The 20,890-nt window shown below is 35.5% G+C and overlaps 1 pseudogene; it reads left to right on the forward strand.

Moving 5' to 3' along the window:
- The first annotated feature begins 1,018 nt into the window (after positions 1 to 1,018).
- Positions 1,019 to 18,781, forward strand: LOC114094914 (protein cornichon homolog 4 pseudogene; annotated as a pseudogene).
- The last annotated feature ends 2,109 nt before the right edge of the window (positions 18,782 to 20,890 follow it).

Consider the following 20,890-nt stretch of genomic DNA (forward strand, 5'->3'; position numbering starts at 1 on the left):
GCAGAATTGTTTGAATTTTCAAGAGAATTCAGAACACTTAGTCTCCAGACAGTTTCTTTCAATGTAGCCTCTTGCTGTTAGACATATGTGACAGGAGTCAAATCACTGTTGGGCACAACAGAAGTACCTCTGTGTCGGTTGAAAGTTAGTGCGCTTTGCTAGGCAGGCACATACCTTGAGTCTCTGAGGGAAATGTATCCTCCAAGATAAACAGGGGGAACACTGGCACAGTATTTACACTCAACTCCCAGATCAAACATTTTGACTAAAATGAATAGTAAAGTCTGTGTAAGTAATTAAACTCGCTATTAAGTGAGCAATTGTTTGTATAAATTAATGAAATCAACCAGTGATTTGGTATTTTATAAATACAAACACTACTTTGAATTCATTAAAAATGAAATAATTGTCATGGTCTTGATATGTGATTTAATTTTTTCAATTTTAAATATTTAATTGACAGATATGTTTGCTTACCTTGAATATATTGTGCATATACATTTTGTATATATTGTATATGTGCAACATATTCAAGGTATACAAGGTACAAAAGGTATTCAAGGTGTGCAACATGACTTGATAGAGCTCATATATTTGTATTCATTGTCACAGTTAGTACATTCTTAACCTCCCATAATTGACATTTGTGTATGTGTATGTTGGGAGGAGGCAGATGATAAAAGAAGAAATCCACGCCTTGTAATGTTTTTATAGGTAAAACTATTTTAATGTGGCATCTTTTTCAACATCAGTAACTTTCAAAAGTACTGATGAACTGACATTAATGAATGATTTTTGAAATACTATTATACGGCTGGGGATATAGCTCAGTTGGTAAAGTACTTGCCTTTCATGCACAAGGCCTTGGGTTCAATACCCAGCACCACACCAAAAAAAAAAGAAAGAAAAAAAACTTGAAATACTACTATAAATTCTCTCAAAATAATTTAAATATCCCTACTTAAAATAGCTAGGTACTCTCTTTCCATCTGCATGGAAAATGGAAGATTGAGCAACTATGGCCAAGATTAAGGATCCTGACTTTCACAGCAATAAGGAGCTGCAGAAACACTTAGACCACCTGCCAGTGGAGCTGGTCCAGCTGCATGTCACCAGAGTGACAGGTAGCACGGTGTCCAACTTGAGATTCAGTTGTGAGCAAATCCATTGCTTGTGTTATTACAGTGATTAACCAGATTCAGAAATTAAACTTCAGGAAATAATATAAAAGCAACAAGTACAAGCCCCTGGACCTCACACCCATGAAGACACCAGCCATGTACGGCAGGATCAGCAAGTATGAGGAGAACCTGAAGACCAAGAAGCAAGAGAGGAAAGAGCAGGTGTACCCTCTGCATAATAGGAGGCAAGGCCTAAGTGTCAAGGGTGCAATAAGACGCAAAACTGGCAAAACCACAACAAAACAAAAAATGGTCCAAGAAACTGTGGAGTATTACACAGCTATTAAAAAGAATCAATATAAATTTTAAAATCATATTTGTTGATTTGTCTTCTGATCTACTTTTACCAAGTGAAATTTAACTTCATCAAACAGCACTTTCAAGAATTATTAATCTATGAATGTAAGTAAAATCAATTTCTTTATTTTAAAAAATCTTTCAGCTCAAAAAATGTTGTACTGGGGTTGGGGCTGTAGCTCAGCGGTAAAATGCTTGCATCGCATGCAAGGCAAGTGGTGCTGGATTCTATCCTCAATACCACATAAAAATAAATAAAGATACCGTGTGTTTATGTACAAATATATATATAGTTGTACTGACTATTTCAAAATGTCAGATAACTAGAATGCTGGAAATCTTTCATTTGGTTTTGCTAAAATAGCTTGGTTAAAAGTTAAAACTGTAAGTACTATGTTTTTTTACCTGATAAAGTCAAGTAGCTTATATCAAAAATTTCTGATATATTCTCATCTTATAATCTTTACTACAGACAGTCAGAAAACTTTGATTCCTCTTGACCACAGTTTATCTAAATCAAATTCATTTTTGTCTAACAAAAAGTTCAGGAAAACTGCACAGAAATGTCATTAATGTTGAAATACCAAACATTTTCTAGATAATTCTATAAAAAGATAATTCTGAATGGGATTTTTTTTAATCTTGATAATGTGTTACTATTCATTTTTCTTGGAACCATTTTTCTTCTGATAAACAGTTTTTCTCCTGTGGTGATGAAACCACTATATTGCTAATAGTTAACAACGTGTCTCCCAGATGGTCATTCCCTCTACTTTTTTTTTCCCCTTGACCTTTTCCTTCAGCAGTGCAAAATTCTTTTCAACAAATGCTTTCTAAAGATGTTCACAAGTTTTAACAAGTAAATTTATAAGGAACCCAGTAAGCCCTCTGTCTAATTTCTTTTTATCTCCGATCAGGTTATTTGTGACTACTGATTTATATGTGTCTAGAATACCTTGCTTCCTTATCATGCTTGTTATCAGTTGTTACTTTGGCAAGATCTTTATTATGTCTACATTGCACAATTTCATTTTTCTTGTAAATTTTTTTTTAAAATGACTTCAGTGGTACAGGCATTTAAAAGATGTAATTAATTTTGTGCTTGTCCGCATTTATTAGCAAACTTGTTTTCTTTTTGTGTATCTCCTTCCCCTGATATATTTGTTAACACCCTACTGATTAGTGTTAATCCTTTATGTTATTAGAATATCATGCTTACTTGCAAACACATATCTTTTCAACTAAAGTGTTGTCTCCTTATCTGATGTGTTTGCTTTGCTTCCTTGTCACAGTCTCATTTCACACACAGATTGTATTTGTTAAAAAATCTTTCAGCAGTATATACTCAACTCTCTGTTCTAATGAGTTTTCATTTCTAAAGAAGTTAAAATGTGTACTGGGTTTTAATTAAAATCTCTTAGAAATAATAACTTTTGTACATGTTGATTTTAACACATTTTTTTTTCTTCTAGGCATTTGAATTATTTGGTATTTTTTCATGAGTTCTTATAAAACCAAGTCTCTACGATTATACTGGAGTGGATCATTTTCTGTGCCTATATCTACTTTGATATACATAGTATTTTATAAAACATTTATTTATATTTCACCAAAAAAAGCATATTTTAAAAAAATCTTAAACAGTCTTAGTTATTGTGCTGACAGCCATAGCCAAGTAGGAATGATGCATGGCATTTTGGGGTTGAAAGGTGACCCTGCTGAGGGATTAGGGTGACTCCGGGTTTAGGGTGGATCCTGCTGGAATAGGGCGGCTCCAGGTTTAGGGCAGATCCTGCTGGGATTAGGGCATATCCTGCTGCCTCAGGCGCCCACTCCTTGAGTTCCCGTTGAGTTCTCGCGGGGTTCTGAGAGAATTGGTACCCAGAGCGCGGTGGAGGGAGTGTATTTTTCCCAGAACGTGCGTGTAGAGTGCGGGTGAGAGTTCAGGAATAAAGAGTTGCTATTTGAATCTACAAGGCTTTGTGGTGGCTCGGTTATTTTGTGCCCAGCCAGACTGCGGCATTTTTGTCTTCTACCCCTTTTGTACCATCTAAGTATCTAACATTTCAGATGAAGAACTAATTTAAGAATAAAATGATTCATTCTGAGGATCATTTGAATGCTGGAATTTTCTCTACCTTTTAGCAAATAACTTGAGGCAACTTGCTAAAATAGACAAAGCACCAAATCTACCTTTTAAGAATTTGAGCTTTAGCACTACTATTTAGTAGTTGTGATCTTGGATGGTGCATTAGTCAGCTATTTGTTATTGTGACCAAAAGACCTGTCGAGAACAACGTAGAGGAGAAAAGGTTTATTTTGGCTCCCAGTTTCAGAGTATTCAATCCATGGTTTCCCAGCTCCACAGCTGTGTGCCTAAGGCAAGGAAGAACATCATAGCAGAAGGGCATGGCAGAGGAAAGATGCTCAATTCATGGAGGCTGGGAAGCAGGGGGCTAAGGCAGGGGGAGCAAAGGGGCTAGGGAGAAGAAAACCCTTCCAGGATACTTCCCCAGTGACCTACTCCCTCCAACTAGGCCTGGCCTCCCACTAGTCCATTAGCTTTGGAATGGACTAACAGATTAATCCACCGATGGGGTTATAGCCCTTATGATCCACTCATTGACTAAAAGTACTACACACCTCTGTACCCAGGAGACTTTGAGAGACCTTCCAGATCAAAACAGTAACAGATAATGTAAGCAATCTGTGAGTTGTATATTCATCTATCAAATATTAATATAAGAAGTAATTTGAAAATAAAAGCATATAATTGAAAACTATGTATATTATAATAAACTCCATAGGCATTACTTTTTACTTAAACTCCCTCTTTATGTAGGATCAGAAAATGTGGTATTATTTGATTTATAGGAAAAGGTTTGCTCCAGGGAAAGATATAAACTAAAATAAGATTAGGTGCAAGTATGGAGGTTGGAGAAAGGATGAGAAAGAGGTCTTGTTGTTCTTCTCTTAGATGCTTTAGTTCTCTTTATCACTTATGAGTGATTAAAGTTAATTAAGAAAGCCCCTATAAGCTCTTTCACCATCTCTCTTTGTCACCTTTGTACTTTCTCCATCATCTCAGGACCTCATCTTGAGTTGGAGAATTCAGCCAGGTCACAGTGACTCTGTAAGACAATATGTCCTTATTATCTCCCCATGGAGCAGTTATAGATACTTCATACCTAATCACATCTCCTCCATGAATATTTAATATTACAGATTTAGTGCATACATGTTTCTGTACTGTGGCCCTTTAAAGAGCCAAACACCACTCAATGGCAAAGACTTTTTTCCCCCTTTGCTTTAACTACCAGTGTTCACCTTAACAGAGATTCCTCCCCAACCGTCCATTGAAAATTTGTGCTTAGGGGGAGAAATGGTAGAATTAATTCTTCAAGCTCATCCTCTTACTCTTGTTCAAACTCATCATAAGGCTCCCCTTAACTGAACACAACTGAAAGCCAGGAAGCAAAGAAGTTCACAGCTATAGTCTATGCAGGCCAGACTCCTAAGGACACAGCTGGATGGAGAAAGGTAAACAGTGGATCTGGAGGCATAAACAGAAGATCTTAACACAGACAATGAGCCAACAGGCCTGAAATACATTTTCTGTGTGTGGTAGTTTTGTGAATAGGTAAAGTCAAAAGTCAGGTTTGGTGATGCTCTAGAGGAGACAGAAACAGAAAATTAGAGCAACAGAGAGCTGAATGCAACCCACAGATGGTAATGACAAGGTCAATTCAAGACCTAGCTCTTCTTCCCAAATCTTAAATGCAGAAGTCCTCAAACCTGTGCCAGTATTGACACTCTTCTGTTGCTGTCTTGATAGGTTCCTGGTTATAATTGTGCCAGGGGTGTGATATAGGGTTGAGCATAATCTGTCATTTATAGAATTCAAGAGACCCAGGAGAAGAAGTGATGTGGATGAATTAGAATTTATGTCTAAATCTCTAATATATCCAAGGGCTCTCCTGGTACAGCAAGTTGTATCAGTACATTTCTCTTAATGATATTCTTTTTTTTTTTTAATATTTATTTATTTATTTATTTTAGATTTTTTTTAGGCGGACACAACATCTTTGTATGTGGTGCTGAGGATCGAACCCGGGCCGCACGCATGCCAGGCGAGCGCGCTACCACTTGAGCCACATCCCCAGTCCCAGTACATTTCTCTTAATTGTCCAAATTTCCTAAATCTTTCCTAAAGTCATCTGTTTAGTTCTTACTGATTTGAAGAGAGCACCCTTTCCTTCCCTCAGAATTTTACAAGTAATATTAGTAGTTATAAACTTTCATTGGAAAATCATATGTAATAAATTATTTTCAAGCATTCATATATTTGACTTTTCTACTTTAGAATAATTATATGAATAATCCCAATTTCTTATCTCATACAGCAATTTTTAATTTTCCTGGGGATGCCAGATTTAGTTCTTTGTGTTATACGGTAGCTCACCCTTAGCTAGTGAGTGAGGCAGACCACCCATCCTCTATGCACATTCAAATCCATTCTGTGCTTAGAAACTTTTATGTCCTTACACAGAGCAACTCACAAACATAAAAACATTGTGGTTAATGACTTATATGGCTATTTCATGGGGAAAATTATGCACTAGGGTGGTATTTAGGAAAAGGGGGCTTTGCAAATGTATGTTAAGGGTCCACTAGAGTTGAAAAACCAAAGCTCTGAAACATAAAAGGATGACATTTCTCACATGAGTTTAGTTTTGGCATCTTTTAGATGGCATGTGAAAGAAGTCTTCAAGAAATTCACAATTAGAAAGAAAAAAGGACAGTCTTAGTCATTATTCTCCTCCTGATAAAGTCCTAGGACAAACTAAAATGTTCTCAGTTCATCCAACACCTTTTATAAGAGGCCCCAAATAAAACAAGTGGTATTTTTAAGAGCATAAAATACTGATTCTGTTCTGCTTAAGATAAAAGTACATATTCTCTTATTAAAAAAAAAAGATGTCAGAGTTAGCACAGAAGAATGAATTCATATTAAGAATTCACAATTAAAATATTAAAATTCTGACATTATAAAAATGCTCATAAACCTATAATCATCATTTGATGTCAAGATAATATTGTAGTCATTAAAAAATAATATTACCTAGAAATTTCATACTGAACAAAGAATTTAGAAGAATTTTATTAAATAATATTAGCACCCCTTAAAGATGTTTGAAATCTACTTTGACTAACTTTTGCAATTTGAATAGTAAATATGAACATTAGGCACATATTTAAACCTAATGAGTTACACTTACTTTTTATTTTAATCATATAATATATCTACAATTCATAGGAAATGCTAGCAAAATTATATTCAAAACAGCTTTCAATGCATGTTAAAGGTATATTTCTTAACAACATAATACCTCAGTAAGCAGTATATATAGACCATGTAGCACTGTGTATGAATTGTATTTACTTATATGTTTATCAGTAAAGTATAGAATATACTTATTTATTTTTGACTACCTAGCAAAGCAACACTGACACATAATCAACCTTTAAATAAAAGTATAAACCTATTGCTTAGCTTCACTTTACCTGGTATTAGAAGCAAGTATCAACTAATGATAGTTTTTATATAGAATTAGAAATGTGCAAGATAACTGCAAATTTCTTTACTAATACTAATGTATTTTATCACACAAATACCTGTATAGCAACAATAAAGGAACATTTTTCAGGTACACTATGCCATGAAAAGCACTTTTTCCCCCAGTGCTAGAGACTGAATCCAGGGCCTCATTCATGCCAGTCAAGTGCTCTATCTCTAAACTATATCATCAGCCCACTTTTTTCTTTATGATAGAAAAAATGATAGTCACTATTATATAGAACATAACATTTGGCTTTATCATACTGCAAATATGGAAATGAGGATTTTGTGAATGATTTTGTTTTTGGATTATAAGGGATAATTAAATATTATAAAACTAATTATTTTCACATGCATCAGTAAATTGTTATTCATTCTTTATGTTGACTCTTTAAGAAAATATATTTTTAGATTTCAAGTTCATTATAGTTCTACTGTAAATATCTTCAATTTAAAAAAAAATCTGTTTTGCAAACCATAGTAAGTTAATTTTTTCATACCTATTTTTAGTTCCTCCATAAATATATATATATATATATTTCTTTGAGTTAATTATTAATTTGCCTTAATTTGTAAATAACAGTTCAATTATAAGAATATTTTGGTGTCTTACAAATGGAATGATCTAAAACAAGACATTTAGTCAACAGCTATTTATTCCACCTCTATGATTAAGAATTAATGTTTCATACTTTCTTTTTTATCACTATCTACCTCTCAGTTGCCTTTCTCAGTCAAGCAGACTTTCTCATCTTCCTAATTATCTTCTTGAAGTCGTACCAACCTTTATATACCTCTTCTAAATAAGTAGAATTGGACACTTGCATTTTCAAGTAAATGGCATTGGGTATTGCTACAGTTTGAATATGGTTTATCCTGTCTTAAACCTCAAACTAAAATTGAATCCCTGTTGTGAACTATTAAGAGCACAGAAACATAGTCCTCTACAAGCGTTTAAGGGCAGTGCCTTTGGGAAGTGGTTAGGATTAGACAGTGTTTTAGTCAGCTTTTTCATCACTGTGACCAATATACTTGACAAGAACCGCATCGAAAAGGGAAAGTTTACTTCGGCTCCTAGTTTCAGAGGTGTCAGTCCGTGGTTGGCTGACCCCACAGCTCTGGGCCTAAGGTGAGGGAGAACATCATGACAGAAGGGGATGGAGGAGCAAAGCAGCTCAGAACATGGCAACATAAAGCAGACAGAGCTCTGCTAACCCAGGACAAAATATAAACTCCAAAGTCATACCCACCCCAGTGACCTAGTTCCTCCAACCACCCTACCTGCCTATAGTTACTGCCCAGTTAATCCATATCAGTGAATTAATCTACCAATCAGGTTACAACATGCCTAATATTATCATTTCCCCTCTGAAAATTCTTGCATTTTCTCACACATGAGCTTTGGAGGGCGCTTCATATCTAAAGTGTAACAGACGAGGTCATCAGGGAGTAAGTGAATCCTGGTGACTTTAACACAAGAGAGAGAGAGAACAGACAATAGACACAGGTGCACTGTGTCTCTGGCTGTGTGATGCCAGCACTGCCTCAGGACTCTGCCAGCCAAGAAGGTCATCAACAACCAGGTGTTGTGGTACATGCCTATAATCCCAGTGACTCAGGTGACTCAGGCAGGACAATCACAAGATAGAGACCAGCCTCTGCACCTTAGTGAGACCCTGTCTCAAAATAAAAATTAAAAAGGACTATATTGTTTTATTAGCAACTGAAAAATGGACTAATATAGATATTATTCACTGTGATAGGCTCCTCAAAGATTTCCACACCCTACTCTCTGGAACCTATGTGTATGTTGTCTTTCATGAGAAAACAAAGTTAAGGGTGCAGATGGAATTAACTTTGCTAGTCAGTTGACTCTAAAATAGGGAGATTATTCTTGATTCTTAAAATGGCTCAATGTAATTACAGGGGCCTGTAAAAGCAGAAGAGGAATTGAAGTGTCCATCAGAGATCAATAAAAGATGAAGAGGCTGGCAAGATTTGAAGTTTGAGAGGGTCTTGACCTGATACTGCTGGATTTAAAGATGGAGAAAAGAGGTTCTAAGGCAAGACATCTGAGTGATCTGTAAAGGCTGGGACCAGTGTGATGGTCAGTAAAAAAATGGGAAACTCCAACTACAAAGCAAAGACATGAATTCTGACAATAACCTGGATGAATGCAGAAATGAGTTCTCCCCTACAACCTCTAGAAAGAAATGTGGCCCTACTAGCACATTGATTTCAGACCAGTGAGACCCATTTCAAACTTATGACCTTCCTAACAGTATGGCAATCTATTTGGTAATTTGTTATGACAGCAATAGAAAACTAGTATAACATATCCACTTCGATCCATTCATTTATTACTGAATTTATTCCTCTTATAAGCATTCATTAACTACTTAGTAGACAGTAAGATTGGTTCTATTCCACTATGGCACATTGAGCCAAAAAAATTTTCCTTTCCAACCAGGCATGGTAGTGCACACTTATAATCCCAGCAGCTCAGGAGGCTGAAGCAGGAGGTTCATAAGTTTGAGGACAGTCTCAGCAACTAAGTGAGATCCTGTCTCAAGATTAAAAATCACAAGGGCTGGGCATGTGGTTCAGGGGTTAAGTGCCCCTGGGTTCAGTCTCAAAACACAAAACAACCCTTCCACTCTTCCCAGAATTTCATTCAAATATTACTAAAGAAGTACACAGGAGAATATATTCATAGAAAATTAAAAATAACAGAGGGAACATCAAAGATAAGATATTTTTACTAGATGATAGAATGTAGTTGGAAACATATTGATGAATGAGTAGAAGTGGACACATTTAGAGACCAAAACCTGCACAGAAAGCCTTAGAGTAGATGTGAGCATGGTTCTTTCCTGTCAAGTCCTAGAGGACTTCAGATTTTTCTATTGACAGGTTTAGAAATAGGGAGTGAGAAGTGAGTCAGAAGTCATGGTGTTTATATGAAGCAATATCTATAGGCCAGCTGTGCAAGTTTATTTATCCCCATCCACAGGTTCAAAAAAAATGGAATATTCAGCCAGAAAAGGTCTAAGCTTTCTAAAGTAGAGGCTGCCTGCTGGAATGAGCCCTCCTCAAATCAAAAGGTGATAGAGAAGACTTTCTATCTATTTCTGGATCTTGTACTTGTAAGAGTCTATGATTTAATCATGTTATCAGGTAAATGATATAAGCCTTGACAATGTAAACATAATACACTAGCTGATAGAAATGACAGGTGGGAACTACCAACAGAGAGGTCCAAGGAAGTAATCTTCTCATGGTAGTTAAGAGATATTATCTGAAACATGATGAAATAGTGAAACAAGATTTAATTATGTACATTACTTAAAGTTATGTGTGTAATTAATTGTGGTAGCAACCTCTCAGATCATCCCCAGTAATCACTGCCTCCTGGTAGTACTATCTTTGTGGAATCCCCTCACCTTGAGCATGTGAAAACAGAACCCAGATATGCTAGGATGTCACTTAAGACTAGATTACAACAAAGACTGTGACTTTTACCTTGGGTGTTTCTTTTTGCTTTCTTGGATCACTTAGCTGCCAGATTGCAAGACAAATTCTGTGGAAAGGTCTGCAAGTGATCCTTCTCCCTAGGAGTGAGCCTTCAGGTGAGTCTGAAGTCCTGGATAATCATTTGACTGCCATCTTCGGAGAAATCTTAAGCCAGAGGTACCTGGCTAAACCATAGATTCCTGACCCAAAGCCACTGAGATAATATATTTTCTTGTTATATTTATTTTTGGCATAATATATTTATTAGGAGGTAATTTATTATACAACAACAAATGTTGAATACACATTTAATAGGTATTTACACACATTAACTACATATTTTGTTACTGACTTTGTTAAAAAGTTTGCTATCAAATTTTTTGTCATACAAAATCATAGAATTTGCAGGGAAATGGATGGCATTAGAGCAGATTATGCTAAGCGAAGCTAGCCAATCCCTAAAAAACAAATGCCAAATGTCTTCTTTGATATAAGGAGAGTAACTAAGAACAGAGTAGGGACGAAGAGCAGGAGAAGAAGATTAACATTAAACAGGGATGAGAGGTGGGAGGGAAAGGGAGAGAGAAGGGAAAATGCATGGAAATGGAAGGAGACCCTCAGGGTTATACAAAAGTACACACAAGAGGAAGTGAGGGGAAAGGGAAAAATAATACAAGGGGGAGAAATGAATGACAGTAGAGGGGGCAGAGAGAGAAGAGGGGAGGGGAGGGGAGGGGAGGGGGGATAGTAGAGGATAGGAAAGGCAGCAGAACACAACAGACACTAGTATGGCAATATGTAAATCAATGGATGTGTAACTGATGTAATTCTGCAAATCTGTATATGGGGTAAAAATGGGAGTTCATAACCCACTTGAATCAAAGTGTGAAATATGATATATCAAGAAATTTGTAATGTTTTGAACAACCAACAATAAAAAATTTAAAAAAAAAATTTTTGTCATAGAATTTTTATAACATTTTAATTTTTGTATAGTCAAATATCTCATCATTTCTGTCAGAAATTTTAGTTTTCCTATCCATAGATTCTACATACAGTATCCTAGATTTTTGTGTGAGAATGCTTTTTTACTTTACATTTATAACTTTATATAAAACTTTTTTGTTTAAAAAGGGGATAATTTACTTTTCTCATATGACCATTTTTCCAGAAAAACTTATTAAATAATCCATAATTTTCCCACTTACACATTTAATGAATGATCATATACCCTTGGATGCATTTCTGGGAATTATTGTGTTCAGCAGATTGTGTACCAGTACCTTATTGATTTGATGGGTGCAAGCTCTGTTATATAGTAAAGCAAGTCCTGAATCCATCCAAATTATTTTTCTTTCACACACTTATTGGCTATTCAATGGATAATTATGAAGAGCTCAAGATGAGTAAGGAAAAAGACAGCTCAATTTACAAAATGAGCAAAGAACACAGTTAATTTTAAAAACTGACATATAGATCATGGCAACTAAACTTGTTTGGTTCTGGATGGTTGTAACTGAAATTCATTTATCTGTGAACTGTTCAAAGTGACATTTTACTGTATATGTACATATATGTATGATTATATAATCATGTATTTTTATTTTTAGTTGTGCTTAAAAAACTTATATAAAATGTATCATCAACTTGCTTTTCTTCTTCTTCTGTGCTGGGGATCAAACACAGGGTCTTGCTTACCTCGAGCCTTTATTATTTTTTGAAATGAAATCTTGATAAGTTGTCCAGGTTGGCCTCAAACTTGCAATCCTCCCACCTCAGACATCTGAGCTGCTGGGAGTACAGGCATACACCACTATGCCTTGCTTTCATCAACCATTTTTAAGTATCCAGTCCAGTAGTGTTAAGTACTCTATATTGTTGCACAACAGATCTCTAAAACTATTTTTTTGTCTTGTAAAACTGAAATTTCATGCCTGTTAAAGTACATTTATATGGTTATGTGTCATGAAGAAGTTTGAGGAATTCTTAATAGATTGTAAATATATGTTGGTGGTGAGAGATTATTTCTGAAATGAAGGGAGGGACAATTAGGCAAAAGAAAGGAAAGCGAACTACCTTATATTGGACAAAGGTGCTAAAAGCATGCAATGGAGAAAGGATAGCATCTTCAACAAATGATGCTGGGAGAACTGGAAATCCATGTGCAACAAAATGAAATTGAATCCCTTTCTCACACCATGCACAAAAGTCAACTCAAAATGGATCAAGGAGCTAGGAATCAAACCAGAGACTCTGCGTCTAATAGAAGAAAAAATTGGCTCTACTCTCCAGCTCGTGGGGTCTGGCTCCAAATTCATGAATAGGACACCCATAGCACAAGAGTTAAAATCAAGAATCAACAAATGGGACATATTCAAACTAAAAATTTTTTTCTCAGCAAGAGAAATAATAAGTGAGGTAAATAGGGAGCCTACATCCTGGGAACAAATTTTTACCCCTCACACTTCAGATAGAGCTCTAATCTCCAGAGTATACAAAGAACTCAAAAAATTAAACAACAAGAAAGCAAATAACCCAATCAACAAATGGGCCAAGGATCTGAACAGACACTTCTCAGAGGAGGATATACAATCAAACAACAATTACACGGAAAAAATGCTCACCATCTCTAGCGATCAGAGAAATGCAAATTAAAACCACTTAAGATACCATCTCATTCCAGTAAGAATGGCAGACATTATGAAGTCAAACAATAACAAGTACTGGCGAGGATGTGGGGAAAAAGGTACACTTGTACATTGCTGGTGGGACTGCAAATTGGTGTGGCCAATTTGGAAAGCAGTATGAAGATGCCTTGGAAAGCTGGGAATGGAACCACCGTTTGACCCAGCTATTCCCCTTCTCAGACTATACCCAAAAGACCTAAAAAGAGTATACTACAGGGACACAGCTACATCAATGTTCATAGCAGCACAATTCACAATAGCTAGATTGTGGAACCAACCTAGATGCCCTTCAATAGATGAATGGATAAAAAAAAATGTGGCATTTATACCCAAAAGAATATTACTCAGCACTAAAAAATAACAAAATCATGGCATTTGCAGGGAAATGGATGGCATTAGAGCAGATTATGCTAAGTGAAGTTAGCCAATCCCTAGAAAACAAATGCTGAATGTCTTCTTTGATATAAGGGGGTGACTCAAAACAGAGTAGGGAGGAAGAGCATGAGAAAAAGATTACCACTAAGCCAGGGACGAGAGGTTGGAGGGAATGGGAGGGAGAAGGGGAATTGCACTGAAGATGGAAGGAGACCCTCATAGTTATACAAAATACATATATGATGGGGTGAGGGGGAAGAAAAAAAAGAGAGAAATGTGTCACAATAGATTGGGTAGAGAGAGGTGATGGGAGAGGAGGGCAAGGGAGGGGGAGATAGGAAGGGCAGCAGAATACAACAGACATTAGTACTGCTGTATGTATAAATGTGGCTGTATAACCAATGTGATCCTGCAATCTGTACACGTGGAAAAATAAGAATTCATACCCCATTTGAATCAAATGTATGATATGTCAAGATCATTGTATTGTCTTGAGCAACAAGTTAAAAAAAAAGAAAAGAAAGGAAAGTGAAAGAAAGTGACCAAATTAAGATAAAACATTATTAAAACATTATTACATTTATGTACTATGATAAACATAAATACATTAGTGTATATACATTCAAATAAAAATAAAGGCAGTAAACTGAACAAAAATTTTTTTAAAAATTGCAAAAATTGAGAGAAGGAAGGGAGATGGCAGGAGTAGGAGTAAGCTCATTTTCTCATCTTTGCTTAAGCACTAGGAAACTGAGAAAATGAGACATAAGCATAATATTCAGTATTATGAAGGTAATGACCAGAAGAACTTGAAATGGAAACAGTTAAACCTGGTTAACTCTGCTAAAAAGAAGTAGGAGTAGAGAATGGTAATTTGTACATGATACTTTATAATGTTTTATAATATTTTATTTTTTATGACCACATTTATTTTATTTTTATAATTTTTCAAAATGGTAAACTTAGTACATATTATTTAGGCCTTGCAATTGAGTTATACATTACAATTAAAGTATTATACAGGGCAGTATCATTCAACAATACAATTATCTGTTTCAAAATAAGTGTATAATATGGTCATTTGTCCTTAAGAAGTGAAGTTTAGTAGCAGCATTAATGAGGAGAAAGGAGGCATTACATTTTAAACTTCTTTGCTCATTATGCAGACAGTAATATCTAACATCATAAAATACTAAGATGAATTAAGGTAAGTAGCAGGACAGCAGTAAGAACATTAACCTAAAATTTGAAACCAATTTAAATAGTCTATGGTCAGCTATACTATATAATGGAAAAGCATGTCAGTTCCCATCTTAAGTGGGCCAAGGCACTTTAGCATTGCTAGTATTAGGTAGGTATAATAGAAAAATGGATCCTGATTTAAAAGGTTTTCTAGAATATGCTTGATGTTGCATAATTTAAGTAGAAATCATTCATTTCTCTCAAAACTAGCCACGTTTAACTCACTGCTCTATATATAACTGTGGGCAAATTTCCAGACTTCTAGGGGTTGTGTGAATGTACACCAGTATGGGAGCTGGAATGATCAAATTCACCAGAACTTATGAGTAAAGACTAAATAACTTTTATGGTTTTTAGAAAATCTTAGAGAGCATGATGGTGCAGTAGCAGCTGTGTGTATTTGTTTTCCTGCTGCTGTTCTGCATTTTGGTATGGAGCTGAAAAATGATGTGGGTTTTTTATTTGTGCATAGGTAGGTTGTGGTTTGTAATAAGTATTTTTCTCCCCAAATTTTGATATTGAAAGATGATATATTAATGTGAGAGATTAGATTGTTTTTCATGAAGAGGAGAAAAAGATTTGATTATACTTTCTCAATACCAATTTTCAGAATAGCTCATGTAAATGGACAGAAAGAATGAAATAAATTAGTAAGCCACATGTAGAACATCTGCTGTCCAATCTTATACACAGTAATTAAGGAAAATAGGCTATTTGTCTGGTCCTTGCTATCACTGTATGCATGGGGATTCCACTTTGCATGTATGATGATTGTTTTCCCAGGACTATCATAAAGGCTTTACTACTCAGAGTGAAAGAAAGAAAAAAGAAACAAGGAAAGAAAGAAAGAAAGGTCATGTATTTAACACTTAGCATGCTTTCTGCTCAGAAAAAAAGTCAGTATTTAGTTATCACACATTAAAAAGCTTTAGAATACCCTTTGAGTTCTGTATATTTTACAAACATACACGTACACACAAAAACACACACAAAACACCTACTAATTATTTATCATGATTAAAAATTTTTACTACTTCATTTAGTTATGAAGTTATAGTTTATACTAATAAAAATAAAGCAGAGAAAAGAATCAAGGTAGTTAAATAGTCTTCAAAACATTTAGCCTTTAAGAAAGTTGGCTGTTTATATTGATGATTGATCAATTTCCCAAGTTACTCTGACCCTGTAACGAAAGCAAAATGTTGATTCCACTTGTATCTTTTCACCAATTTTCTTGCTTCCCTATCCAGTTTTTCCTAGAAATTACATTTCTTTCTTTTTCCTCCAAGGTGTGAAAACTTTTTTTTAATCTTCAATAAACTTTCAATAATGCATTAAAGGTGTAACCAGCATGCCCATGTGTAAAAGAAAAGAAGCTCTAGAATATAGTTCAGAAAGTTGAATGAGAAAAGCACAGAAATAAAACAGGCTGGATACCTGAATAGGTAATGGTCATCGGGGAACTTCCAGAAAAGAGCTTGCCCTAGGATTCTTAGGAAAGTTATATTTGGTAAATTTTTTAAATTCCCTAAGGCAATCTCTAGATATTCAGAAGAGCTTTGGTTATCATTGGAGGTTATCTACCAAGCGGGGAAGGCTATTCTGGAAAAACTTAATAGCCTTCATATTGTAAGTGGAAGTTTCTTGTCATCAGACCTGCCGTTTGTCCCTCAGGTTTCTCTCAACCATTCTATGTGTAGGTTTTGCAAGAAAGGGTTGGAGTCAGTCAGAATCACTATACAGCTCATCTGTACATATAAATTTACAAACTGTATCTTCATACCAAAGTAAGAATTAAATTATTTTATACTCTGAGGCCCATACCTACACTCGATAATGTAAAAGAAACTAATATTTTTTGAGTGGTCATAATGAGATATTAACCATCAACAACTGTGGATTAGAAAGGCTAAAAAATAGTTACATAATAACTAGTATGGTGACAAGTCAAACCCAGTGAGTTTTATGAGGTGATTTCAGTTTTGCACATTCAGGATACTGGTCTGCCTTATTTTTACTGATAATAATATTGCTGTATGGTTTGTATATGGTTTGAGCATATCCCCTAAATATTCATGAAGTAAAATTTGATCCCTATTCTGAGATAGTAAGAGGATGGAAAATAAATCTGACTAGAGGTGGGTCTCTGAGAGATGTTTAGGTGCCCCAATAATTGAATACTAGTAGCTTCTAAGAAGGAAATAAACCATAAGAGATAGCACTCATGCACTCTCTTTCTCCAGATTTAGTTCCTTCTATTATGTGAACTTCTCAATGTTGTGAGAAAAATCACTCTGTAGGATTCCCTATGATAGCTGGGGACTCTGTCAGCAAGAAGGCCATTACCAGATGTGGCCTATCAACACTGGACTTCAGAACAATGAGCTAAACTACATGTCATATTTTTATAACTCACCCACTCTGTAGTATTGTGTTATTGGTAAGAGCTAACAGACTAACATAAGCATCACAATTTCTTTTGAGAAACATCACCCAGTTTGGATGTATGGGTGCCTCCCATTATCCCACGTGTGTGATTCAGCCAGTCCCCTTCAGGTCCCCTCAACATACATAGTCATTTCACTTAACCCTGACCAATCAGAGCCCTTTCTGAAACTATTTGCATGAGTTACCAGAGAAGACTAACTAAGCTCCTCTGCAGTAGGAGAGAAATAGGTAAACCGAAAGGAATAGAGAAAAGCCCATGTGAGATGAGTCAGGGAGAACGAGAAGAAAGGTCCTGGGTGACTTGAATCTCTAGCAGCACCAACTTTACTGACATACAGCCTTTATAGTCACACACAGTTTTGAATTTCTAAGGGCCCTCACTTGGTTTAATGCTGTGCTTTCCATCTGGAAAGTCTTCATAATTTTTAAACAAGTCACTTTGTTTTTTAATTTTGCCAAAAAAAAATGTAGCTACTTTTCATCACCAACTCCATATTTAGTTCCTTCTATTATGTGAATTTCTCAAGGTTGTGAGAAAATAAAATGCTCTTTGGTGCTTAAGCAAAGTAGTTTGAGAATTTGTGACTTTCAATAGAATAGTTCTGACAAATATATCTCCAAAACTACACTTTCTATTGGTCCTCATGTTGTGGTACTATCAACCCCTGATTATCTGTGAAGGATAAATTATTCACTTGTGAATGATTTATGACACAGTCTTAACACTAAATATTATTTTCCTGCAATCTGTCATGCTTTCAACTAACTTTATAAGATCAATTAGATAGTCCATGAAATGAAAACTAATGTTAACAGCGTCCTAAAAAAAATTATACTTGTTTCTTATATGTATAATTAAATACATGATATAAAAATATTTTAAAATATGATATAAGTACACACATATATATGAGATACCTATATAGCATGTAGTAAACACATACCAGGAAAAATTTAGTTTATATTTTTAGAGTGATTTTCACTTTTTAAAATGCTTTTGCATGTAAGATGAGGAAGAGGAGTTGTTCATCTTGCTCCTCAATTTTGCTCTAGTCATCCTCAGTCTAATCCTAATTATATTGTCTGATTTAGAGCGTGATTACATTAGTGCTAGATCATGTTTCTCAAAATTAAACAAGTGAGTAATTCCAGAATTGATAGGCCTTATCATTGTCGCTGTATTGATGCTTGTTTCATTGTACTGGATCCTATTCCTTCTCTACTTAGATGTTGCTACTTGAAATACGTATCAGTCATTACAGTGCCAAGTGGCAGCATGTGAGTGTTTGAACCAACAGAAATACATGAGCAAGTTCAATCGAAGACATGTGAAAGAAGTCATGATCAAGCTTGGTTTCCACTTGCTCTGTTTCTTCAGGAATCTTTACAGTATGCTTTTAGCTTTGATAAATGACTGAAGTTGGAGAAGCTGTGGTTGGAGTCAACCTACACTACCATGCACAGTCGAGGAGTCAGAGAAAATTACATCATCCTTAAAAACGTGAGCATAGCAGTATATATTTTCATCTTTGAACAAGAAACAATTTTTGTGTATAATTTCCATATAAAATATTTAACAAACAAAAAAGAAATTATCTCTTTTGGCCAGGAAAAAAAAGGGCCATTAATGCTTGAGCAATCTATCAGGAAATTGGTATATTTTCACATTTGAATATTTTGAATCTGATTGAAAACAGTGTTCCACTGTCATAAAAAAGTATGGTTCATCTACATCTGAAATTCAGCTTGTGGGAGTAGTTATAGATTACTAAGGATACAGAGAAGTAGAGAAAAATCATCTCTAGTCAACCAAATCACCTAAAGGAATTAAGTGCTACTGTCTTAAAACAGAACTCAGAGATGGGAATGCTTCTAACTAAAGAGTGAAGACTAAGAGAAGATGTGTCAAGATGCCTGAAATTGTATGTACTCATTAGAAGAAAAAGAACATGTATTTCATATTATGAAATATTGAAATGAAGTCCTATGCTCTGAAACCTCAGTTTTGAAAGACAAGTCACACTAGCAGCACTGTTTAATTTAGGCCAATTTATTAAGACCTGAGAAATTGGTTACTAAAAGAAAGTATGCCTGAACAATAAGGTATAGCATAGATTTGAAGGAGGGCTAGTATGCTTCCACAGTTGTGTGACATTATCTGTAAAATAAACAAACAAACAAAACATGGGGGGCTAGGGGCTAGAGTTCTGCCATAGACTGAACCCCAAATTCAGATATTAGAACCTAATCTCCAATGTGATGGTATTTAGAGGTACAGCCTTTGAAAGGTGATTAAGGCATGAAGACCTGCCCCTTCCACTAGGTGAGGATACTTTACGGATTAAGTGAATGTTAAATAAGTCATGCATTTGTTTTGAGGTTTTGTCATTTTTATAACTGTATTGCTTGCTTCATTTAAGGAGATTGGCTCTCACCAGATACTTAATCTGCTGCTGCCTGATGCCGAACTTCCCAGGCTCTGGAACTGTGAGAAATAAATTTCTGTTGTTTGTAAGCTACACACTTCATGAAGTTTTTTTGACTAGCAGCCCCAAAGGACTAAGACAGGTCCATCTCCCCAGAGGACTTCAACATCACCATGGCATACCAAAACTGTCTTTTCAGCATCCTCAGTAGCTGTCCTCATTTCTTCCTGTGCCAGCATAGTTTGTCCTTGCTGAAGACCACTTTTTAGGAAATGCGAAAAGTGCAACTTTTCCTTGTCATCATATAAATGAAGAGAGGATGTTTTATATTGTTTACAATAGTTTACTCCCTCCTGTTAGTAGGAAATGGAAATTAGGTTCAGGGAATCATATAACCGAGAGAAATAGAGTTATAGAAATGGCAAGACCTCAAAATGAATTCAGGATTTAGTAACCATCTGAAGGACAACGACAGATGGTGGGTTTAGAGGTGTGCAAATACAACGGGAAGAGGTCAGATGAATTTCGAGAGCAATTGCAGAAGAACTGCGTGATAGTTTTTAGGAATAAGGAAGAGAAGAGAAAACATATGGTGGGAGGATAATTAGCCTCCAGCATTTGTCTTTAAGAAAAGAAAAATCCTGGAAACTTATTTACAAAGACACAACCTAGGGTAAAAGGAAAAGATTTTTTGGAAAAGAGAGATGTTGAGATAGTTTAATTTGCAGAATTTTGGAGAGATTTTACAGTAAAATTAAACCTAAGATAATGAAGACAGGAAATATACAGTAATTTAAACAACATGCGACTATGAATCAGGTTTCCTAATTAAAGGGATGGTAGAGTAGTAGTGATAAATTGAATAGAGTTCTCCCACTATGGGGGATGTGGCCAGCGCCTTGTTTGGGGGTTCTTCTTCCTGCCAAGGAGGGTGTAAGTCACCTGAGAAATTAAAGTCTAGAATAATTAGTAAAGAACAAAAGACAAAGTCAGAAAGTAGTTTCAAAATGGGAGCTCCTGATAGGTCCAGCCCCCACAGAAGCTGGAGCTGAATAATTAGAAAATGGCTTCCATGGTTTATTTATGGGGGTACATCAAAGA

Source organism: Marmota flaviventris, chromosome 4 (assembly GCF_047511675.1).
Source record: "Marmota flaviventris isolate mMarFla1 chromosome 4, mMarFla1.hap1, whole genome shotgun sequence".
Lineage (NCBI taxonomy): Eukaryota > Metazoa > Chordata > Mammalia > Rodentia > Sciuridae > Marmota > Marmota flaviventris.